Below are 25494 nucleotides of genomic sequence, written 5' to 3' on the forward strand. Positions count from 1 at the left end.
ACAGAGGGCCTCCATGAGAGAGGCCCAAGCAAGACGCGCCCAGAGGAGTGTCTTGCCACATGTCAGCACTCGGTCTGACTGAGCGCCTCCAGGAGAGAGGCCCAAGCAGGACACGCCCCGAGGAGCGTCTTGACACATGTCAACACTGGGTCGGACTGAGGGCCTCCATGAGATAAGCCCAAGCAAAACGCGCCCCGAGGAGAGTCTTGCCACATGTCAACACTCGGTCTGACAGAGGGCATTCAGGAGAGAGGCCCAAGCAATACGCGCCCCGAGGAGCGTCTTTCCACGTGTCACCACTGGGTCTGACTGAGCGCCTCCAGGAGAGAGGCCCAAGCACGACGCACCCCGAGGAGCGTCTTGCCACATGTGAACACTGGGTCTGACTGAGCGCCTCCAGGAGAGAGGCCCATGCAAGACGCGCCCGGAGGAGCGTCTTGCCACATGTGAACACTGGGTCTGACTGAGCGCCTCCAGGAGAGAGGCCCAAGCAAGACGTGCCCCGAGGAGCGTCTTGCCACATGTCAACACTGGGTCTGACTGAGTGCCTCCATGAGAGAAGCCCCAGCAAGACGCGCCCCGAGGAGCATCTTGCCACATGTCAACACTGGGTCTGACTGAGAACCTCCAGGAGAGAGGCCCAAGCAAGACGCGCCCCGAGGAGCGTCTTGCAACATGTCAACACTGGGTCTGACTGAGCGCCTCCAGGAGAGAGGCCCAAGCAAGACGTGCCCCGAGGAGCTTCTTGCCACATGTCAACAATGGGTCTGACTGAGGGCCTCCAGGAGAGAAGCCCAAGCAAGAAGCGCCCCGAGGAGCGTCTTGCCACATGTCAACACTGGGTCTGACTGAGCGCCTCCAGGAGAGAGGCCCATGCAAGACGCGCCCGGAGGAGCGTCTTGCCACATGTGAACACTGGGTCTGACTGAGCGCCTCCAGGAGAGAGGCCCAAGCAAGACGTGCCCCGAGGAGCGTCTTGCCACATGTCAACACTGGGTCTGACTGAGTGCCTCCATGAGAGAAGCCCCAGCAAGACGCGCCCCGAGGAGCATCTTGCCACATGTCAACACTGGGTCTGACTGAGAACCTCCAGGAGAGAGGCCCAAGCAAGACGCGCCCCGAGGAGCGTCTTGCAACATGTCAACACTGGGTCTGACTGAGCGCCTCCAGGAGAGAGGCCCAAGCAAGACGTGCCCCGAGGAGCTTCTTGCCACATGTCAACAATGGGTCTGACTGAGGGCCTCCAGGAGAGAAGCCCAAGCAAGAAGCGCCCCGAGGAGCGTCTTGCCACATGTCAACACTGGGTCTGACTGAGCGCCTCCAGGAGAGAGGCCCAAGCAAGACACGCCCCGAGGAGCGTCGTGACACATGTAAACACTGGGTCTGACTGAGGGCCTCCATGAGAGAAGCCCAAGCAAGACGCGCCCCGAGGAGAGTCTTGCCACATGTCAACACTGGGTCTGACAGAGGGCATCCAGGATAGAGGCCCAAGCAATACGCGCCCCGAGGAGCGTCTTGCCACATGTCAGCACTCGGTCTGACTGAGCGCCTCCAGAAGAGAGGCCCAAGCAAGACGCGCCCCGAGGAGAGTCTTGCCACATGTGAACACTGGGTCTGACTGAGCGCCTCCAGGAGAGAGGCCCAAGCAAGACGCGCCTGGAGGAGCTTCTTTCCACATGTCAGCACTGGGTCTGACTGAGCGCCTCCAGGAGAGAGGCCCAAGCAGGACACGCCCCGAGGAGCGTCTTGACACATGTCAACACTGGGTCAGACTGAGGGCCTCCATGAGAGAAGCCCAAGCAAAACGCACCCCGAGGAGAGTCTTGCCACATGTCAACACTCGGTCTGACAGAGGGCATTCAGGAGAGAGGCCCAAGCAATACGCGCCCCGAGGAGCGTCTTTCCACGTGTCACCACTGGGTCTGACTGAGCGCCTCCAGGAGAGAGGCCCAAGCAAGACGCACCCCGAGGAGCGTCTTGCCACATGTGAACACTGGGTCTGACTGAGCGCCTCCAGGAGAGAGGCCCAAGCAAGACGCGCCCGGAGGAGCGTCTTGCCACATGTCAGCACTCGGTCTGACTGAGCGCCTCCAGGAGAGAGGCCCATGCAAGACGCGCCCCGAGGAGCATCTTGACACATGTCTCCTCTGGGTCTGACTGAGCGCCTCCAGGAGAGAGGCCCAAGCAAGACGTGCCCCGAGGAGCGTCTTGCCACATGTCAACACTGGGTCTGACTGAGTGCCTCCATGAGAGAAGCCCCAGCAAGACGCGCCCCGAGGAGCATCTTGCCACATGTCAACACTGGGTCTGACTGAGAACCTCCAGGAGAGAGGCCCAAGCAAGACGTGCCCCGAGGAGCGTCTTGCCACTTGTCAACACTGGGTCTGACTGAGTGCCTCCAGGAGAGAGGCCCAAGCAAGACGCGCCCCGAGGAGCGTCTTGTCACATGTCACTACTCGGTCTGACTGAGCGCCTCCAGGAGAGAGGCCCAAGCAAGACACGCCCCGAGGAGCGTCTTGACACATGTCAACACTGGGTCTGACTGAGGGCCTCCATGAGAGAAGCCCAAGCAAGACGCGCCCCGAGGAGAGTCTTGCCACATGTCAACACTGGGTCTAACAGAGGGCATCCAGGAGAGAGGCCCAAGCAAGACGCGCCCCGAGGAGCGTCTTGCCACATGTCAACAATGGGTCTGACTGAGGGCCTCCAGGAGAGAATCCCAAGCAAGACGCGCCCCGAGGAGCTTCTTGCCACATGTCAGCACTCGGTCTGACTGAGCGCCTCCAGGAGAGAGGCCCAAGCAAGACGCGCCCCGAGGAGCGTCTTGACACATGTCAACACTGGGTCTGACAGAGGGCCTCCATGAGAGAGGCCCAAGCAAGACGCGCCCAGAGGAGTGTCTTGCCACATGTCAGCACTCGGTCTGACTGAGCGCCTCCAGGAGAGAGGCCCAAGCAAGACGCGCTCCGAGGAGCGTCTTGCCACATGTCAACACTGGGTCTGACTAAGCGCCTCCAGGAGAGAGGCCCAAATAAGACGCGCCCCGAGGAGCGTCTTGCCACATGTCAACAATGGGTCTGACTGTGGGCCTCCAGGAGAGAGGCCCAATCAAGACGCGCCCCGAGGAGGGTCTTGCCACATGTGAACACTGGGTCTGACTGAGCGCCTCCAGGAGAGAGGCCCAAGCAAGACGCGCCTGGAGGAGCGTCTTGCCACATGTCAGCACTGGGTCTGACTGAGCGCCTCCAGGAGAGAGGCCCAAGCAGGACACGCCCCGAGGAGCGTCTTGACACATGTCAACACTGGGTCGGACTGAGGGCCTCCATGAGAGAAGCCCAAGCAAGATGCGCCCCGAGGAGAGTCTTGCCACATGTCAACACTCGGTCTGACAGAGGGCATTCAGGAGAGAGGCCCAAGCAATACGCGCCCCGAGGAGCGTCTTGCCACATGTCACCACTGGGTCTGAATGAGCGCCTCCAGGAAAGAGGCCCAACCAAGACGCGCCCCGAGGAGCGTCTTGCCACATGCCAACACTGGGTCTGACTGAGCGCCTCCAGGAGAGAGGCCCAAGCAAGACGCGCCCCGAGGAGCGTCTTGCCACGTGTCAACACTGGGTCTGACTGAGCGCCTCCAGGAGAGAGGGCCAAGCAAGACGCGCCCCGAGGAGCGTCTTCCCACGTGTCACCACTGGGTCTGACTGAGCGCCTCCAGGAGAGAGGCCCAAGCAAGACGCGCCCCGAGGAGCGTCTTGACACATGTCAACACTGGGTCTGACAGAGGGCCTCCAGGAGAGAGGCCCAAGCAAGACGCGCCCCGAGGAGTGTCTTGCCACATGTCACCACTGGGTCTGACTGAGCGCCTCCAGGAGAGAGGACCAAGCAAGACGCGCCCCGAGGAGCGTCAGGCCACATGTCACTACTCAGTCTGACTGAGCGCCTCCAGGAGAGAGGCCAAAGCAAGACGCGCCCCGAGGAGCGTCTTGCCACATGTCAGCACTGGGTCTGACTGAGCGCCTCCAGGAGAGAGGCCCCAGCAAGACGCGCCCCGAGGAGCGTCTTGCCTTATGTCAGCACTCGGTCTGACTGAGCGCCTCCAGGAGAGAGGCCCAAGCAAGACGCGCCCCGAGGAGCGTCTTGCCACATGTCAACAATGGGTCTGACTGAGGGCCTCCAGGAGAGAGGCCCAAGCAAGATGAGCCCGGAGGAGCGTCTTGCCACATGTCAACACTGGGTCTGAAAGAGGGCCTCCAGGAGAGAGGCCCAAGCAAGACGCGCCCCGAGGAGCGTCTTGCCACATGTCACCTCTGGTTCTGACTGAGCGCCTCCAGGAGACAGGCCCAAGCAAGACGCGCCCCGAGGAGCGTCTTGCCACATGTCAATAATGGGTCTGACTGAGAGCCTCCAGGAGAGAAGCCCAAGCAAGACGCGCCCCGAGGAGCGTCTTGACACATGTCAACACTGGGTCTGACAGAGGGCCTCCAGGAGAGAGGCCCAAGCAAGACGTGCCCCGAGGAGTGTCTTGCCACATGTCACCACTGGGTCTGACTGAGCGCCTCCAGGAGAGAGGCCCAAGCAACACGCGCCCCGAGGAGCGTCAGGCCACATGTCACTACTCAGTCTGACTGAGCGCCTCCAGGAGAGAGGCCCAAGCAAGACGCGCCCCGAGGAGCGTCTTGCCACATGTCAACAATGGGTCTTACTGAGGGCCTCCAGGAGAGAAGCCCAAGCAAGACGCGCCCCGAGGAGCTTCTTGCCACATGTCAGCACTCGGTCTGACTGAGCGCCTCCAGGAGAGAGGCCAAAGCAAGACGCGCCCCGAGGAGCGTCTTGACACATGTCAACACTGGGTCTGACAGAGGGCCTCCATGAGAGAGGCCCAAGCAAGACGCGCCCCGAGGAGTGTCTTGCCACATGTCACCACTTGGTCTGACTGAGCGCCTCCAGGAGAGAGGCCCAAGCAACACGCGCCCCGAGGAGCGTCAGGCCACATGTCACTACTCAGTCTGACTGAGCGCCTCCAGGAGAGAGGCCCAAGCAAGACGCGCCCCGAGGAGCGTCTTGCCACGTGTCAACACTGGGTCTGATTGAGGGCCTTCTGGAGAGAGGCCCAAGCAAGACGCGCCCCGAGGAGCGTCTTGCCACATGTCAACAATGGTTCTTACTGAGGGCCTCCAGCAGAGAAGACCAAGCAAGACGCGCCCCGAGGAGCTTCTTGCCACTTGTCAGCACTCGGTCTGACTGAGCGCCTCCAGGAGAGAGGCCAAAGCAAGACGCCCCCCGAGGAGCGTCTTGACACATGTCAACACTGGGTCTGACAGAGGGCCTCCATGAGAGAGGCCCAAGCAAGACGCGCCCCGAGGAGTGTCTTGCCAAATGTCAACACTAGGTCTGACAGAGCGCCTCAGGGAGAGAGGTCCAAGCAAGACGCGCCCCGAGGAGTGTCTTGCCACATGTCAACACTGGGTCTGACTGAGTGCCTCCATGAGAGAAGCCCCAGCAAGACGCGCCCCGAGGAGCGTCTTGCCACATGTCACTACTCGGTCTGTTTGAGCGCCTCCAGGAGAGAAGCCCAAGCAAGACGTGCCCCGAGGAGCGTCTTGCCACATGTCAACACTGGGTCTGACTGAGCGCCTCTAGGAGAGAGGCCCAAGCAAGACACGCCCCGAGGAGCGTCTTGACACATGTCAACACTGGGTCTGACTGAGGGCCTCCATGAGAGAAGCCCAAGAGAGACGCGCCCCGAGGAGAGTCTTGCCACATGTCAACACTCGGTCTGACAGAGAGCATCCAGGAGAGAAGCCCAAGCAATACGCGCCCCGAGGAGTGTCTTGCCACATGTCACCACTGGGTCTGACTGAGCGCCTCCAGGAGAGAGGCCCAAGCAAGACGCGCCCCGAGGAGCGTCTTGTCACATGTCAACACTGGGTCTTTCTGAGCGCCTCCAGGAGAGAAGCCCAAGCAAGACGCGCCCCGAGGAGCGTCTTTCCACATGTCAGCACTCGGTCTGACTGAGCGCCTCCAGGAGAGAGGCCCAAGTAAGACGCGCCCAAAGGAGCGTCTTGCAACATGTCAACAATGGGTCTGACTGAGGGACTCCAGGAGAGAAGCCCAAGCAACACGCGGCCCGAGGAGCGTCTTGCCACATTTCAGCACTCGGTCTGACTGAGCGCCTCCAGGAGAGAGGCCAAAGCAAGACGCTTCCCGAGGAGCGTCTTGCCACATGTCAACAATGGGTATGACTGAGGGCCTCCAGGAGAGAAGCCCAAGCAAGACGCGCCCCGAGGAGCGTCTTGAAACATGTCAACACTGGGTCTGACAGAGGGCCTCCAGGAGAGAGGCCAAAGCAAGACGCGCCCCGAGGAGCGTCTTGACACATGTCAACACTGGGTCTGACAGAGGGCCTCCATGAGAGAGGTCCAAGCAAGACGCGCCCCGAGGAGTGTCTTGCCACATGTCAACACTGGGTCTGACTGAGTACCTCCATGAGAGAAGCCCCAGCAAGACGCGCCCCGAGGAGCGTCTTGCCACATGTCACTACTCGGTCTGTTTGAGCGCCTCCAGGAGAGAAGCCCAAGCAAGACGTGCCCCGAGGAGCGTCTTGCCACATGTCAACAATGGGTCTGACTGAGGGCCTCCAGGAGAGAAGCCCAAGCAAGACGCGCCCCGAGGAGCGTCTTGCCACATGTCAACACTGGGTCTGACTGAGCGCCTCTCGGAGAGAGGCCCAAGCAAGACACGCCCCGAGGAGCGTCTTGACACATGTCAACACTGGGTCTGACTGAGGGCCTCCATGAGAGAAGCCCAAGAGAGACGCGCCCCGAGGAGAGTCTTGCCACATGTCAACACTAGGTCTGACAGAGAGCATCCAGGAGAGAGGCCCAAGCAATACGCGCCCCGAGGAGCGTCTTGCCACATGTCACCACTGGGTCTGACTGAGCGCCTCCAGGAGAGGGCCCAACCAAGACGCGCCCTGAGGAGCATCTTGCCACATGCCAACACTGGTTCTGACTGTGTGCCTCCAGGAGAGAAGCCCAAGCAAGACGCGCCCCGAGGAGCGTCTTGACACATGTCAACACTGGGTCTTACAGAGGGCCTCCATGAGAGAGGCCCAAGCAAGACGCGCCCCGAGGAGTGTCTTGCCACATGTCAACACTGGGTCTGACAGAGGGCCTCCAGGAGAGAGGCCCAAGCAAGATGCGCCCCGAGGATTGTCTTGCCACATGTCACCACTTGGTCTGACTGAGCGCCTCCAGGAGAGAGACCCAAGCAACACGCGCCCCGAGGAGCGTCAGGCCACATGTCACTACTCAGTCTGACTGAGCGCCTCCAGGAGAGAGGCCCAAGCAAGACGCGCCCCGAGGAGCGTCTTGCCACGTGTCAACACTGGGTCTGATTGAGGGCCTTCTGGAGAGAGGCCCAAGCAAGACGCGTCCCGAGGAGCGTCTTGCCACATGTCAACAATGGTTCTTACTGAGGGCCTCCGGGAGAGAAGTCCAAGCAAGACGCGCCACGAGGAGCTTCTTGCCACATGTCAGCACTCGGTCTGACTGAGTGCCTCCAGGAGAGAGGACAAAGCAAGACGCCCCCCGAGGAGCGTCTTGACACATGTCAACACTGGGTCTGACAGAGGGCCTCCATGAGAGAGGCACAAGCAAGACGCGCCCCGAGGAGCGTCTTGCCACATGTCACTACTCGGTCTTACTGAGCGCCTCAGGGAGAGAGGTCCAAGCAAGACGCGCCCCGAGGAGCGTCTTGCCACATGTCAACACTGGGTCTGACTGAGTGCCTCCATGAGAGAAGCCCCAGCAAGACGCGCCCAGCGGAGCGTCTTGCCACATGTCACTACTCGGTCTGTTTGAGCGCCTCCAGGAGAGAGGCCCAAGCAAGACGTGCCCCGAGGAGAGTCTTGCCACATGTCAACAATGGGTCTGACTGAGGGCCTCCAGGAGAGAAGCCCAAGCAAGACGCGCCCCGAGGAGCGTCTTGCCACATGTCAACACTGGGTCTGACTGAGCGCCTCCAGGAGAGAGGCCCAAGCAAGACACGCCCCGAGGAGCGTCTTGACACATGTCAACACTGGGTCTGACTGACGGCCTCCATGAGAGAAGCCCAAGCAAGACGCGCCCCGAGGAGAGTCTTGCCACATGTCAACACTCGGTCTGACAGAGGGCATCCAGGAGAGAGGCCCAAGCAATATGCGCCCCGAGGAGCGTCTTGCCACTTAAACCCACAACCTAGCACTGAGGACAGAGGGACTTTATTTAAATTAGTACTTAATGGAAACGATACATAATGATACATAAGAGCCATGTCACACATTCAGCCTAGGAATAGTAGCATTGTGCACTATTAAAAATATACACATCAATTGCTCGAATCCCATTGTTGCAAAGTAAAACTCTAATAAAACTCTAGTCTGACATCAACAGAGAAGACTTAGTGTATGTACTACAAATACAGCATTAGGATTTAGAGTGGACCGTGCACCTTGTGAACAATCAGAGGCTTATGAGGCAACATATCTTCCAGTTGCTATTAGACAAGTTATAATTCTCGACCATTTTTCGGAACTGGTTTCTTGGGTCCGTGAGTAAATGCCATTAGTACTTAATGGAAACGATACATAATGATACATAAGAGCCATGTCGTACATTCAGCCTAGGAATAGCAGCATTGTGCACTATTAAAAATATACACATCAATTGCTCGAATCCCATTGTTGCAAAGTAAAACTCTAATAAAACTCTAGTCCGACATCAACAGAGAAGACTTAGAGTATGTACTACAAATACAGCATTAGGATTTCGAGTGGACCGTGAACCTTGTGAACCATCAGAGGCTTATGACGCAACATATCTTCCAGTTGCTTTTAGACAAGATATAATTCTTGACCATTTTTCGGAACTGGTTTCTTGGGTCCGTGAGTAAATGCCAAATGAGATGATAGTCCTTAAGTAAGTTCCTGGCGATCCCATGTCACGCTCTTGCCCATCAGCCGGTGAACGCTGAGACGGAACTCGATGAGAGCGATGTATTTTTTAAGTGCTCCGAATGTACTTCTAACAAGCGTGCGATTCACTTTGTGAGTAAACCGAAGCTGCAGCTGATTCAAACAGTCGAGCCAACTTTCTACATCACAATATGCGTTTTGTAGTTAGTCGAGTTACCTTTTGTGTGGTGCATGCACGGGTCGTTATCGTCCAGCTCTCAGCTTAGAGAGTCCTGTATTGACACAGACGTCAATACATCTCGATGTCATGCAACACACAAAGTCTGTCGCATACAGGTGGGTTAACACATGTACGATACCTTTTGTGTGGCGCATGCACGGGTTGTTAGCGTCCAGCTCCCAGCTTAGAGAGTCCTGTATTGACACAGACGTCAATACATCTCGATGTCATGCAACACACAAAGTCTGTCGCATACAGGTGGGTTAGCACATGTACGATACCTTTTGTGTGGCGCATGCACGGGTCGTTAGCGTCCAGCTCCCGGCTTATAGAGAGTCCTGTATTGACACAGACGTCAATACATCTCGATGTCATGCAACACACAAAGTCTGTCGCATACAGGTGGGTTAACACACATGTACGATGTGTGAGATGGCACGCCCAGTTTACAATGGGACACGACGATGATCATTGTAACCAAACTCTTGTTTCTCACCACAGGTGGTAGCGTTGTCTCCTGCACCTGGTCTTCGTGCACAGAGGGTGCTGTAATGTGCTCGTCATAGTCGCGATCGTTGTCACTCGAATCCGTTGTTCTCACGACAGGTGGTAGCGTTGTCTCCTGCATGTTGTCTTCACGTGCGGCAAGCGTTGTGCTGTGCTCGTTATAATGGTTGTCTTCGTACAAAGGGGGTGTTGAATACTCCTTCGCGAGTAGTGTAGGAGGTGGTGTGATGGGACGTATCTCAGAGGCGTTATGTGAGCGTACCACCATGGCCTGAGCAACTGCGACTACTGAGAGTACACCCAGTACAGACAGCGAGATCTTTTTTTTTCTTGGGTGTTGTACGTGTGGGTACAGCCGCTTTAATGGCAGTGAGAGCAAGTGGGCAAATGTATTTATAGGTCACTAGCAGAAACTAAGGCACGTGGTCAGAGTGTAATCGTAACCACCGTAGCTCTTGTCATAATTTAATATACATAGAAATCAGAAACGGGCATGTCAGGATAGACATCGCGAGTGATAATGCGGCCAGTATCTGTGTGCGCTTGTGAGCACCTTGTTGTTCTACTGTGGTGCCCATGCCGCCAGGTCTGTAAATGTCATTGACCTCCTTTATATACGCATACGCTAAAGACCGTATATTCTCTATGGATTTGAACACGTCCTTTGTTTCGTGTAACACTTGAGCTGTCTCGAGCGTGATGTTGTGAGTGTACGCCAGTGTTTCACGTGCACCGAGGTCCGAAAGGGCGTGCGCTACAACTATTAACCTTGGTTTGGGAGTGTGGCAAAACGCTCGCTCCGCTGTAATGGGCGGATGCAATGTTATCACCTGGTACGTTTCGTTAGTCGGGTCGTAACACACCGGTCCGTGAAACGGACCGTCACATTGTATGGGGCACAGTAAGGACAACACGCCGCCGACCGTGACTTCGCACTCGACCGCGGTGGTGTTATCGATTTGCAAAGGATCACATACGCCTCTCCAGTCGCAATGAGGCACATTGTAGTCGACGCGACCGTCGGTCACCATAGCTTTCGTCAGCCAACACACTCGATTGCCCTTCGAAACATCGGCGATCAACGTGAGCTTAGAGGTCGACGTCGCTTTACTGTACGCCAGGATATCCGTGTGTGAGTGCACGCTCGACGTCGATTGACAACCGGTCATGTCAGACCTGATCAGACCTTCTGAACACATGACCATTACTTGTTGTGCAGCCGAGAGTATCGCGATCATACCGTTGAGATGTGTAGAAAGCGCGTACACGCCAGCCTTCCACGTTTGCAAAATTTCCAGCAGTCTAGAGGGACTTGTCTTAGCGCGCACGGCTGTGCTGAATTTGCGTTGGGTAGACACAACGGCTTCTACCTCGCTTAGGATCTGTGGGCTCATGTACTCGTGGTAGGCCAAGACGTGTATAGTCGAGCGCGGTGATGCCCCGAACACTTGACCCGGTTTTGTTGTGGCGATATGCGTGTCCAGTAACGCGGCAAAGTCCGCGTGTCTAGCGTGTATTGATTTTACAGCTCGCTCATACCCCAACAGTACGGTCCGTAGAAGTTCGTTCACTTGTTTCCATGCGCTCGTGGAACACAGGACATCGCAACCTCTGTGATACTCAAGTAAAGCGTCAAACACCAGCTGCTTGCACGTTGGAAATACAATCGGTAGTAACTTCTTACTCCACTCTATGTTGAACTCGTATAGTATGTATATGGGCGGTTGCGGCGGTTTGCGCATTTTCTATCTACCCTCCGCTAATATGACTCTGTGGTCTGTCTCCTGAGATGGTGCGGTTGGAACTTGCGAGAGTGCACTATCGACGGTTGGCGTTTCCATTTCGTCAACTGCCATTTTCAGCCGCTGGCAAACGGCCGTCGACGGTCGATGCGAGACACCAACATAACGTTAGACCGCGACCCTCATGCCAGTTTTCTGTAGTACTGGTTGTAGTTTCTGGTGCACACTCGAAACGCCATTACGATCACAATTACGTTGATTAATAAATCCAGTGTTGTAGCGACTGCAGCCAGCGCCGTCGCGCAACTTGTGTCGGTGTTATCTCTCGATACTTTCATTCGTATCCGAGCGTATGCAGAATCTACGGATCTGGTGAAGTTGCTTGTCACTAGCTTGCGCACGTTTGATATGGCACTTTGCCCGAGACTCGCACAACCTGCAGTGGCGACCGTCGCGTCAGTGCAAAGTTTTTCCAATATATCGCTCGCAACATCGTTTGTCATTTGCTGTACACTGCGCACACTGGCCGCGAGGTCGCGGAGAGGGTCTTCTTTACGAGCTACTCTGGTAGCGCCGTGGTTGATGAGGACGATCATCTTTAGCAATAGTTCATCTCGAAGCGCAACGATGGTGAGGGCGACGGGTTGGCCGGTTCCGCCTTCAGGCCACACAGTTGCCGCTAGATTGCCCAATGCCACACACGCAGACGAACCCTGTACACACTCAATGACCCGTGTGCGATCGTTGATTTCTGCTAGTACGTTTGCTAGATCTACGTGCTTCCACGGATCGGGCGTGGGCACGCGCTTGTTTTTAGAGGCGTTTTCGCGCAGCCTGTACCCTGCACGACCGCTCGTGGCCGCACTAGCTATATTTATCTTTATTTGTTTCACACACACACACACACACACACACACACACACACACACACACACACACACACACACACACACACACACACACACAGGCCCTTGCGTGCAAACCCCGGTCAGGCCTGCAGTGTACACATCAGAGACATGATGTTCTTTCACAGAACTGAGGTTGTTCATTACTAAATGACTTTTACAGGAATATTGTTATTATACTGTTCAACAGGTTGATCATAATAATGTGTATTAAACCCACAACCTAGCACTGAGGACAGAGGGACTTTATTTAAATTTGTACTTAATGGAAACGATACATAATGATACATAAGAGCCATGTCGTACATTCAGCCTAGGAATAGTAGCAATGTGCACTATTAAAAATATACACATCAATTGCTCGAATCCCATTGTTGCAAAGTAAAACTCTAATAAAACTCTAGTCTGACATCAACAGAGAAGACTTAGTGTATGTACTACAAATACAGCATTAGGATTTCGAGTGGACCGTGCACCTTGTGAACCATCAGAGGCTTATGACGCAACATATCTTCCAGTTGCTATTAGACAAGTTATAATTCTCGACCATTTTTCGGAACTGGTTTCTTGGGTCCGTGAGTAAATGCCAAATGAGATGATAGTCCTTAAGTAAGTTCCTGGCGATCCCATGTCACGCTCTTGCCCATCAGCCGGTGAACGCTGAGACGGAACTCGATGAGAGCAATGTATTTTTTAAGTGCTCCGAATGTACTTCTAACAAGCGTGCGATTCACTTTGTGAGTAAACCGCAGCTGCAGCTGATTCAAACAGTCGAGCCAACTTTCTACATCACAATATGCGTTTTGTAGTTAGTCGAGTTACCTTTTGTGTGGCGCATGCACGGGTCGTTATCGTCCAGCTCCCAGCTTAGAGAGTCCTGTATTGACACAAACGTCAATACATCTCGATGTCATGCAACACACAAAGTCTGTCGCATACAGGTGGGTTAACACACATGTACGATGTGTGCGATGGCACGCCCAGTTTACAATGGGACACGACGATGATCATTGTTAACCAAACTCTTGTTTCTCACGACAGGTGGTAGCGTTGTCTCCTGCACCTGGTCTTCGTGCACAGAGGGTGCTGTAATGTGCTTGTCATAGTCGCGATCGTTGTCACTCGAATCCGTTGTTCTCACGACAGGTGGTAGCTTTGTCTCCTGCATGTTGTCTTCGCGTGCGGCAAGCGTTGTGCTGTGCTCGTTATAATGGTTGTCTTCGAACAAAGGGGGTGTTGAATACTCCTTCGCGAGTAGTGTAGGAGGTGGTGTGATGGGACGTATCTCAGAGGCGTTATGTGAGCGTACCACCATGGCCTGAGCAACTGCGACTACTGAGAGTACACCCAGTACAGACAGCGAGATCTTTTTTTTTCTTGGGTGTTGTACGTGTGGGTATCATCTTGCTTGGGCCTCTCTCCTGGAGGCGCTAAGTCAGACCCAGTGTTGACACGTGGCAAGACGCTCCTCGGGGCGCGTCTTGCTTGGGCCTCTCTCCTGGAGGCGCTCAGTCAGACACAGTGTTGACATGTGGCAAGACACTCCTCGGGGCGCGTCTTGCTTGGACTTCTCTCATGGAGGCCCACAGTAAGACCCATTGTTGACATCTGGAAAGAAGCTCCTCGGGGCGCGTCTTGCTTTGGCTTCTCTCCTGGAGGCCCTCAGTCAGACCCATTGTTGACATGTGGCAAGACGCTCCTCGGGGCGCGTCTTGCTTGGGCCTCTCTCATGGAGGCCCTCTGTCAGACCCAGTGTTGACATGTGTCAAGACGCTCCTCGGGGGGCTTCTTGCTTTGGCCTCTCTCCTGGAGGCACTCAGTCAGACCGAGTGCTGACATGTGGCAAGAAGCTCCTCGGGGCGCGTCTTGCTTGGACTTCTCTCCCGGAGGCCCTCAGTAAGAACCATTGTTGACATGTGGCAAGACGCTCCTCGGGGCGCGTCTTGCTTGGGCCTCTCTCCTGGAGGCGCTCAGTCAGACTGAGTAGTGACATGTGGCCTGACGCTCCTCGGGGCGCGTGTTGCTTGGGCCTCTCTCCTGGAGGCGCTCAGTCAGACCGAGTGCTGACATGTGGCAAGACGCTCCTCGGGCCGCGTGTTGCTTGGGCTTCTCTCCTGGAGGCCCTCAGTCAGACCCATTGTTGACATGTGGCAAGACGCTCCTCGGGGCGCGTCTTGCTTGGGCCTCTCTCCTGGAGGCGCTCAGTCAGACTGAGTAGTGACATGTGGCCTGACGATCCTCGGGGCACGTCTTGCTTGGGCCTCTCTCCTGGAGGCGCTCAGTCAGACCCAGTGGTGACATGTGGCACGACACTCCTCGGGGCGCGTCTTGCTTGGGCCTCTCTCGTGGAGGCCCTCTGTCAGACCCAGTGTTGACATGTGTCAAGACGCTCCTCGGGGCGCGTCTTGCTTGGGCTTCTCTCCTGGAGGCGCTCAGACAGACCCAGTGTTGACATGTGACAAGACGCTCCTCGGGAAGCGTCTTGCTTGGGCCTCTCTCCTGGAGGCGCTCAGTCAGAACCAGAGGTGACATGTGGCAAGACGCTCCTCGGGGCGCGTCTTGCTTGGGCCTCTCTCCTGGAGGCCCTCTGTCAGACCCAGTGTTGACATGTGGCAAGACGCTCCTTCGGGCGCATCTTGCTTGGGCCTCTCTCCTGGAGGCGCTCAGTCAGACTGAGTAGTGACATGTGGCCTGACGATCCTCGGGGCACGTCTTGCTTGGGCCTCTCTCCTGGAGGCGCTCAGTCAGACCCAGTGGTGACATGTGGCACGACACTCCTCGGGGCGCGTCTTGCTTGGGCCTCTCTCGTGGAGGCCCTCTGTCAGACCCAGTGTTGACATGTGTCAAGACGCTCCTCGGGGCGCGTCTTGCTTGGGCTTCTCTCCTGGAGGCGCTCAGACAGACCCAGTGTTGACATGTGACAAGACGCTCCTCGGGAAGCGTCTTGCTTGGGCCTCTCTCCTGGAGGCGCTCAGTCAGAACCAGAGGTGACATGTGGCAAGACGCTCCTCGGGGCGCGTCTTGCTTGGGCCTCTCTCCTGGAGGCCCTCTGTCAGACCCAGTGTTGACATGTGGCAAGACGCTCCTTCGGGCGCATCTTGCTTGGGCCTCTCTCCTGGAGTCCCTCAGTCAGACCCATTGTTGACATGTGGCAAGACGCTCCTCGGGGCGCGTCTTGCTTGGGCCTCTCTCCTGGAGGCGCTCAGTCAGACCCAGTGTTGACATGTGGCAAGATGCTCCTCGGGGCGCGTCTTGCTTGGGCCTCTCTCCTGGAGGCGCTCAGTCAGACCCAGTGGTGACACGTGGAAAGACGCTCCTCGGGGCGCGTCTTGCTTGGGCCTCTCTCCTGGAGGCGCTCAGTCAGACCCAGTGTTGACACGTGGCAAGACGCTCCTCGTGGCGCGTCTTGCTTGGGCCTCTCTCCTGGAGGCGCTCAGTCAGACCCAGTGTTGGCATGTGGCAAGACACTCCTCGGGGCGCGTCTTGGTTGGGCCTCTCTCCTGGAGGCGCTCATTCAGACCCAGTGGTGACATGTGGCAAGACGCTCCTCGGGGCGCGTATTGCTTGGGCCTCTCTCCTGAATGCCCTCTGTCAGACCGAGTGTTGACATGTGGCAAGACTCTCCTCGGGGCGCGTCTTGCTTGGGCTTCTCTCATGGAGGCCCTCAGTCCGACCCAGTGTTGACATGTGTCAAGATGCTCCTCGGGGCGTGTCTTGCTTGGGCCTCTCTCCTGGAGGCGCTCAGTCAGACCCAGTGTTGACATGTGGCAAGACGCTCCTCTGGGCGTGTCTTGCTTGGGCTTCTCTCCTGGAGGCCCTCAGTCAGACCCATTGTTGACATGTGGCAAGACGCTCCTCGGGGCGCGTCTTGCTTGGGCCTCTCTCCTGGAGGCGCTCAGTCAGACCGAGTAGTGACATGTGGCAAGACGCTCCTCGGGGCGCGTCTTGCTTGGACCTCTCTCCTGGAGGCGCTCAGTTAGACCGAGTAGTGACATTTGGCAAGACGCTCCTCGGGGCGCGTCTTGCTTGGTCCTCTCTCCTGGAGGCGCTCAGTCAGACCGAGTGCTGACATAAGGCAAGACGCTCCTCGGGGCACGTCTTGCTGGGGCCTCTCTCCTGGAGGTGCTCAATCAGACCCAGTGGTGACACGTGGCAAGACGCTCCTCTGGGCGCGTCTTGCTTGGGCTTCTCTCAAGGAGGCCCTCAGTCCGACCCAGTGTTGACATGTGTCAAGACGCTCCTCGGGGCGTGTCTTGCTTGGGCCTCTCTCCTGGAGGCGCTCAGTCAGACCCAGTGTTGGCATGTGGCAAGACACTCCTCGGGGCGCGTCTTGGTTGGGCCTCTCTCCTGGAGGCGCTCATTCAGACCCAGTGGTGACATGTGGCAAGACGCTCCTCGGGGCGCGTATTGCTTGGGCCTCTCTCCTGAATGCCCTCTGTCAGACCCAGTGTTGACACGTGGCAAGACGCTCCTCGGGGCGCTTCTTGCTTGGGCCTCTCTCCTGGAGGCGCTCAGTCAGACCCAGTGTTAGCATGTGGCAAGACACTCCTCGGGGCGCGTCTTGGTTGGGCCTCTCTCCTGGAGGCGCTCATTCAGACCCAGTGGTGACATGTGGCAAGACGCTCCTCGGGGCGCGTATCGCTTGGACCTCTCTCCTGAATGCCCTCTGTCAGACCGAGTGTTGTCATGTGGCAAGACTCTCCTCGGGGCGCGTCTTGCTGGGGCCTCTCTCCTGGAGCCGCTCAGTCAGACCCAGTGCTGACATGTGGCAAGACGCTCCTCGGGGCGCGTCTTGCTTGGGCCTCTCTCCTGGAGGCGCTCAGTCAGACTGAGTAGTGACATGTGGCCTGACGCTCCTCGGGGCGCGTCTTGCTTGGGCCTCTCTCCTGGAGGCGCTCAGTCAGACCCAGTGGTGACATGTGGCAATACACTCCTCGGGGCGCGTCTTGCTTGGGCCTCTCTCCTGGAGGCCCTCTGTCAGACCCAGTGTTGACATGTGTCAAGACGCTCCTCGGGGCGCGTCTTGCTTGGGCTTCTCTCCTGGAGGCCCTCATTCAGACCCATTGTTGACATGTAGCAAGACGCTCCTCGGGGCGCGTCTTGCTTGGGCTTCTCTCCTGGAGGCGCTCAGACAGACCCAGTGTTGACATATGACAAGATGCTCCTCGGGGCGCGTCTTGCTTGGGCCTCTCTCCTGGAGAAGCTCAGTCAGAACCAGAGGTGACATGTGGCAAGACGCTCCTCGGGGCGCGTCTTGCTTGGGCCTCTCTCCTGGAGGCGCTTAGTCAGACCGAGTGCTGACATAAGGCAAGACGCTCCTCTGGGCGCGTCTTGCTTGGGCCTCTCTCCTGGAGGCACTCAGTCAGACCCAGTGTTGACATGTGGCAAGACGCTCCTCGGGGCGCGTCTTGCTTGGGCCTCTCTCCTGGAGGCGCTCAGTCAGACCCAGTGTTGACACGTGGCAAGACGCTCCTCGGGGCGCGTCTTGGTTGGGCCTCTCTCCTGGAGGCGCTCATTCAGACCCAGTGGTGACATGTGGCAAGACGCTCCTCGGGGCGCGTATTGCTTCGGCCTCTCTCCTGAATGCCCTCTGTCAGACCGAGTGTTGACATGTGGCAAGACTCTCCTTGGGGCGCGTCTTGCTTGGAATTCTCTCATGGAGGCCCTCAGTCCGACCCAGTGTTGACATGTGTCAAGACGCTCCTCGGGGCGTGTCTTGCTTGGGCCTCTCTCCTGAATGCCCTCTGTCAGACCGAGTGTTGACATGTGGCAAGACTCTCCTCGGGGCGCGTCTTGCTGGGGCCTCTCTCCTGGAGGCGCTCAGTAAGACCCAGTGCTGACATGTGGCAAGACGCTCCTCGGGGCGCGTCTTGCTTGGGCCTCTCTGCTGGAGGCGCTCAGTCAGACTGAGTAGTGACATGTGGCCTGACGCTCCTCGGGGCGCGTCTTGCTTGGGCCTCTCTCCTGGAGGCGCTCAGTCAGACCCAGTGGTGACATGTGGCAAGACACTCCTCGGGGCGCTTCTTGCTTGGGCCTCTCTCCTGGAGGCCCTCTGTCAGACCCAGTGTTGACATGTGTCAAGACGCTCCTCGGGGCGCGTCTTGCTTGGGCTTCTCTCCTGGAGGCCCTCAGTCAGACCCATTGTTGACATGTGGCAAGACGCTACTCGGGGCGCGTCTTGCTTGGGCTTCTCTCCTGGAGGCGCTCAGACAGACCCAGTGTTGACATATGACAAGACGCTCCTCGGGGAGCGTCTTGCTTGGGCCTCTCTCCTGGAGAAGCTCAGTCAGAACCAGAGGTGACATGTGGCAAGACGCTCCTCGGGGCGCGTCTTGCTTGGGCCTCTCTCCTGGAGGCCCTCTGTCAGACCCAGTGTTGACATGTGGCAAGACGCTCCTCCGGGCGCATCTTGCTTGGGCCTCTCTCCTGGAGGCCCTCAGTCAGACCCATTGTTGACATGTGGCAAGACGCTCCTCGGGGCGCGTCTTGCTTGGGCCTCTCTCCTGGAGGCGCTCAGTCAGACCGAGTGCTGACATAAGGCAAGACGCTCCTCGGGGCGCGTCTTGCTGGGGCCTCTCTCCTGGAGGCGCTCAGTCAGACCCAGTGCTGACATGTGGCAAGACGCTCCTCGGGGCGCGTCTTGCTTGGGCCTCTCTCCTGGAGGCGCTCAGTCAGACCCAGTGTTGACATGTGGCAAGACGCTCCTCGGGGCGCGTCTTGCTTGGGCCTCTCTCCTGGAGGCGCTCAGTCAGACCCAGTGTTGACACGTGGCAAGACGCTCCTCGGGGCGCGTCTTGCTTGGGCCTCTCTCATGGAGGCCCTCTGTCAGACCCAGTGTTGACATGTGTCAAGACGCTCCTCGGGGCGCGTCTTGCTTTGGCCTCTCTCCTGGAGGCGCTCATTCAGACCGAGTGCTGACATGTGGCAAGAAGCTCCTCGGGGTGCGTCTTGCTTGGGCTTCTCTCCTGGAGGCCCTCAGTAAGACCCATTGTTGACATGTGGCAAGACGCTCCTCGGGGCGCGTCTTGCTTGGGCCTCTCTCCAGGAGGCGCTCAGTCAGACTGAGTAGTGACATGTGGCCTGACGCTCCTCGGGGCGCGTGTTGCTTGGGCCTCTCTCCTGGAGGCGCTCAGTCAGACCAAGTGGTGACATGTGGCAAGACGCTCCTCGGGGCGCGTCTTGCTTGGGCCTCTCTCCAGAAGGCCCTCAATCAGACCCAGTGTTGACACGTGGCAAGACGCTCCTCGGGGCGCGTCTTGCTTGGGCCTCTCTCCTGGAGGCGCTCAGTCAGAATGAGTAGTGACATGTGGTCTGACGCTCCTCGGGGCGCGTGTTGCTTGGGCCTCTCTCCTGGAGGCGCTCAGTCAGACCAAGTGGTGACATGTGTCAAGACACTTCTCGGGGCGCGTCTTGCTTGGGCCTCTCTCCTGGAGGCCCTCTGTCAGACCCAGTGTTGACATGTGGCAAGACACTCCTCGGGGCGCGTCTTGCTTGGGCCTCTCTCATGGAGGCCCTCTGTCAGACCCAGTGTTGACATGTGTCAAGACGCTCCTCGGGGCGCGTCTTGCTTTGGCCTCTCTCCTGGAGGCGCTCAGTCAGACCGAGTGCTGACATGTGGCATGACGCTCCTCGGGCCGCGTGTTGCTTGGGCTTCTCTCCTGGAGGCCCTCAGTCAGACCCATTGTTGACATGTGGCAAGACGCTCCTCGGGGCGCGTCTTGCTTGGGCCTCTCTCCTGGAGGAACTCAGTCAGACCGAGTGCTGACATTTGGCAAGACACTCCTCGGGGCGCGTCTTGCTTGGGCTTCTCTCCTGGAGGCGCTCAGAAAGACCCAGTGTTGACATGTGACAAGACGCTCCTCGGGGCACGTCTTGCTTGGGCCTCTCTCCTGGAGGCGCTCAGTCAGAACCAGAGGTGACATGTGGCAAGACGCTCCTCGGGGCACGTCTTGCTTGGGCCTCTCTCCTGGAGGCCCTCTGTCAGACCCAGTGTTGACATGTGGCAAGACGCTCCTCCGGGCGCATCTTGCTTGGGACTCTCTCCTGGAGGCCCTCAGTCAGACCCATTGTTGACATGTGGCAAGACGCTCCTCGGGGCGCGTCTTGCTTGGGCCTCTCTCCTGGAGGCGCTCAGTCAGACCGAGTGCTGACATAAGGCAAGACGCTCCTCGGGGCGCGTCTTGCTGGGGCCTCTCTCCTGGAGGCGCTCAGTCAGACCCAGTGCTGACATGTGGCAAGACGCTCCTCGGGGCGCGTCTTGCTTGGGCCTCTCTCCTGGAGGCGCTCAGTCAGACCTAGTAGTGACATGTGGCCTGACGCTCCTCGGGGCGCGTCTTGCTTGGGCCTCTCTCCTGGAGGCGCTCAGTCAGACCCAGTGGTTACATGTGGCAAGACACTCCTCGGGGCGCGTCATGCTTGGGCCTCTCTCCTGGAGGCCCTCTGTCAGACCCAGTGTTGACATGTGTCAAGACGCTCCTCGGGGCGCGTCTTGCTTGGGCTTCTCTCCTGGAGGCCCTCAGTCAGACCCATTGGTGACATGTGGCAAGACGCTCCTCGGGGCGCGTCTTGCTTGGGCTTCTCTCCTGGAGGCGCTCAGACAGACCCAGTGTTGACATGTGACAAGACGCTCCTCGGGGCGCGTCTTGCTTGGGCCTCTCTCCTGGAGGCGCTCAGTCAGAACCAGAGGTGACATGTGGCAAGACGCTCCTCGGGGCGCATCTTGCTTGGGCCTCTCTCCTGGAGGCCCTCTGTCAGACCCAGTGTTGACATGTGGCAAGACGCTCCTCCGGGCGCATCTTGCTTGGGCCCTATCCTGGAGGCCCTCAGTCAAACCCATTGTTGACATGTGGCAAGACGCTCCTCGGGGCGCGTCTTGCTTGGGCCTCTCTCCTGGAGGCGCTCAGTAAGACCGAGTGCTGACATAAGGCAAGACGCTCCTCGGGGCGCTCATTGCTTGGGCCTCTCTCCTGAATGCCCTCTGTCAGACTGAGTGTTGACATGTGGCAAGACTCTCCTCGGGGCGCGTCTTGCTTGGGCTTCTCTCAAGGAGGCCCTCAGTCCGACCCAGTGTTGACATGTGTCAAGACGCTCCTCGGGGCGTGTCTTGCTTGGGCCTCTCTCCTGGAGGCGCTCAGTCAGACCCAGTGTTGACATGTGGCAAGACGCTCCTCTGGGCGCGTCTTGCTTGGGCTTCTCTCCTGGAGGCCCTCAGTCAGACCCATTGTTGACATGTGGCAAGACGCTCCTCGGGGAACGTCTTGCTTGGGCCTCTCTCCTGGAGGCGCTCAGTCAGACCCAGTGTTGACATGTGGCAAGACTCTCCTCGGGGCGCGTCTTGCTTGGGCTTCTCTCATGGAGGCCCTCAGTCAGACCCAGTGTTGACATGTGTCAAGACGCTCCTCGGGGCGTGTCTTGCTTGGGCCTCTCTCCTGGAGGCGCTCAGTCAGACCCAGTGTTGACATGTGGCAAGACGCTTCCCGGGGCGCTTCTTGCTTGGGCTTCTCTCCTGGAGGCCCTCAGTCAGACCCATTGTTGACCTGTGGCAAGACGCTCCTCGGGGCACGTGTTGCTTGGACCTCTCTCCTGGAGGCGCTCAGTCAGACCGAGTAGTGACATGTGGCAAGACGCTCCTCGGGGCGCGTCTTGCTTGGGCTTCTCTCCTGGAGGCCCTCAGTGAGACCCATTGTTGACATGTGGCAAGAAGCTCCTCGGGGCGCTTCTTGCTTGGGCCTCTCTCCTGGAGGCGCTCAGTCAGACACAGTGTTGACATGTGGCAAGACACTCCTCGGGGCGCGTCTTGCTTGGGCTTCTCTCATGGAGGCCCTCAGTAAGACCCATTGTTGACATGTGGAAAGAAGCTCCTCGGGGCGCGTCTTGCTTTGGCTTCTCTCCTGGAGGCCCTCAGTCAGACCCATTGTTGACATGTGGCAAGACGCTCCTCGGGGCGCGTATTGCTTGGGCCTCTCTCCTGGATGCCCTCTGTCAGACCCAGTGTTGACATGTGGCAAGACTCTCCTCGGGGCGCGTCTTGCTTGGGCTTCTCTCATGGAGGCCCTCAGTCAGACCCAGTGTTGACATGTGTCAAGACGCTCCTCGGGGCGTGTCTTGCTTGGGCCTCTCTCCTGGAGGCGCTCAGTCAGACCCAGTGTTGACATGTGGCAAGACGCTCCCCGGGGCGCTTCTTGCTTGGGCTTCTCTCCTGGAGGCCCTCAGTCAGACCCATTGTTGACCTGTGGCAAGACGCTCCTCGGGGCACATGTTGCTTGGACCTCTCTCCTGGAGGCGCTCAGTCAGACCGAGTAGTGACATGTGGCAAGACGCTCCTCGGGGCGCGTCTTGCTTGGGCTTCTCTCCTGGAGGCCCTCAGTGAGACCCATTGTTGACATGTGGCAAGAAGCTCCTCGGGGCGCTTCTTGCTTGGGCCTCTCTCCTGGAGGCGCTCAGTCAGACCGAGTGCTGACATGTGGCAAGACGCTCCTCGGGGCGCGTCTTGCTTGTGCCTCTCTCCTGGAGGCGCTCAGTAAGACCCAGTGTTGACATGTGGCCTGACGCTCCTCGGGGCGCGTCTTGCTTGGGCTTCTCTAATGGAGGCCCTCAGTCAGACCCATTGTTGACATGTGGCAAGACGCTCCTCGGGGCACGTCTTGCTTGGGCCTCTCTCCTGGAGGAGCTCAGTCAGACCCAGTAGTGACATGTGGCAAGACGCTCCTCGGGGTGCGTCTTGCTTGGGCCTCTCTCCTGGAGGCGCTCAGTCAGACCCAGTGGTGACATGTGGCAAGACGCTCCTCGGGGCGCATCTTGCTTGGGCCTCTCTCCTGGAGGCGCTCAGTCAGACCCAGTGTTGACACGTGGCAAGGCGCTCCTCGGGGCGCGTCTTGCTTGGGCCTCTCTCCTGGAGCCGCTCATTCAGACCCAGTGTTGACATGTGGCAAGACACTCCTCGGGGCGCGTCTTGCTTGGGCCTCTCTCATGGAGGCCCTCTGTCAGACCCAGTGTTGACATGTGTCAAGACGCTCCTCGGGGCGCGTCTTGCTTTGGCCTCTCTCCTGGAGGCGCTCTGTCAGACCGAGTGCTGACATGTGGCAAGAAGTTCCTCGGGGCGCGTGTTGCTTGGGCTTCTCTCCTGGAGGCCCTCAGTAAGACCCATTGTTGACATGTGGCAAGACGCTCCTCGGGGCGCGTCTTGCTTGGGCCTCTCTCCAGAAGGCCCTCAATCAGACCCAGTGTTGACACGTGGCAAGACGCTCCTCGGGGCGCGTCTTGCTTGGGCCTCTCTCCTGGAGATGCTCAGTCAGACTGAGTAGTGACATGTGGCCTGACGCTCCTCGGGGCGCGTGTTGCTTGGGCCTCTCTCCTGGAGGCGCTCAGTCAGACCCATTGTTGACATGTTGCAAGACGCTCCTTTGGGCACGTCTTGCTTGGGCCTCTCTCCTGGAGGCGCTCAGTCAGACCGAGTGCTGACATGTGGAAAGACGCTCCTCGGGGCGCGTCTTGCTTGGGCCTCTCTCCTGGAGGCCCTATGTCAGACCCAGTGTTGACATGTGGCAAGATGCTCCTCCGGGCGCATCTTGCTTTGGCCTCTCTCCTGGAGGCCCTCAGTCGGATTCGAGCAATTGATGTGTATATTTTTAATAGTGCACAATGCTACTATTCCTAGGCTGAATGTACGACATGGCTCTTATGTATCATTATGTATCGTTTCCATTAAGGACTAATGGCATTTACTCACGGACCCAAGAAACCAGTTCCGAAAAATGGTCGAGAATTATAACTTGTCTAATAGCAACTGGAAGATATGTTGCGTCATAAGCCTCTGATGGTTCACAAGGTGCACGGTCCACTCTAAATCCTAATGCTGTATTTGTAGTACATACACTAAGTCTTCTCTGTTAATGTCAGACTAGAGTTTTATTAGAGTTTTACTTTGCAACAATGGGATTCGAGCAATTGATGTGTATATCTTTAATAGTGCACAATGCTACTATTCCTAGGCTGAATGTGTGACATGGCTCTTATGTATCATTATGTATCGTTTCCATTAAGTACTAATTTAAATAAAGTCCCTCTGTCCTCAGAGCTAGGTTGTGGGTTTAAGTGGCAAGACGCTCCTCGGGGCGCATATTGCTTGGGCCTCTCTCCTGGATGCCCTCTGTCAGACCGAGTGTTGACATGTGGCAAGACTCTCCTCGGGGCGCGTCTTGCTTGGGCTTCTCTCATGGAGGCCCTCAGTCAGACCCAGTGTTGACATGTGTCAAGACGCTCCTCGGGGCGTGTCTTGCTTGGGCCTCTCTCCTGGAGGCGCTCAGTCAGACCCAGTGTTGACATGTGGCAAGACGCTCCTCGGGGCGCGTCTTGCTTGGGCTTCTCTCCTGGAGGCCCTCAGTCAGACCCATTGTTGACATGTGGCAAGATGCTCCTCGGGGCACGTCTTGCTTGGGCCTCTCTCCTGGAGGCGCTCAAACAGACCGAGTAGTGACATGTGGCAAGACGCTCCTCTGGGCGCGTCTTGCTGGGGCTTCTCTCATGGAGGCACTCAGTCAGACCCAGTGTTGACATGTGGAGAGACGCTCCTCGGGGCGTTTCTTGCTTGGACCTCTCTCCCTGAGGCGCTCAGTAAGACCGAGTAGTGACATTTGGCAAGACGCTCCTCGGGGAGCTTCTTGCTTGGGCCTCTCTCATGGAGGCACTCAGTCAGACCCAGTGTTGACATGTGGAGAGACGCTCCTCGGGGGGCGTCTTGCTTTGGCCTCTCTCCTGGAGGCACTCAGTCAGACCGAGTGCTGACATGTGGCAAGAAGCTCCTCGGGGCGCGTCTTGCTTGGACTTCTCTCCCGGAGGCCCTCAGTAAGAACCATTGTTGACATGTGGCAAGACGCTCCTCGGGACGCGTCTTGCTTGGGCCTCTCTCCAGAAGGCCCTCAATCAGACCCAGTGTTGACACGTGGCAAGACGCTCCTCGGGGCGCGTCTTGCTTGGGCCTCTCTCCTGGAGGCGCTCAGTCAGACTGAGTAGTGACATGTGGCCTGACGCTCCTCGGGGCGCGTGTTGCTTGGGCCTCTCTCCTGGAGGCGCTCAGTCAGACCAAGTGGTGACATGTGGCAAGACAATCCTCGGGGCGCATCTTGCTTGGGCCTCTCTCCTGGAGGCCCTCTGTCAGACCCAGTGTTGACAT

This window comes from Nothobranchius furzeri, chromosome 4, assembly GCF_043380555.1.
Source record: "Nothobranchius furzeri strain GRZ-AD chromosome 4, NfurGRZ-RIMD1, whole genome shotgun sequence".
NCBI lineage: Eukaryota > Metazoa > Chordata > Actinopteri > Cyprinodontiformes > Nothobranchiidae > Nothobranchius > Nothobranchius furzeri.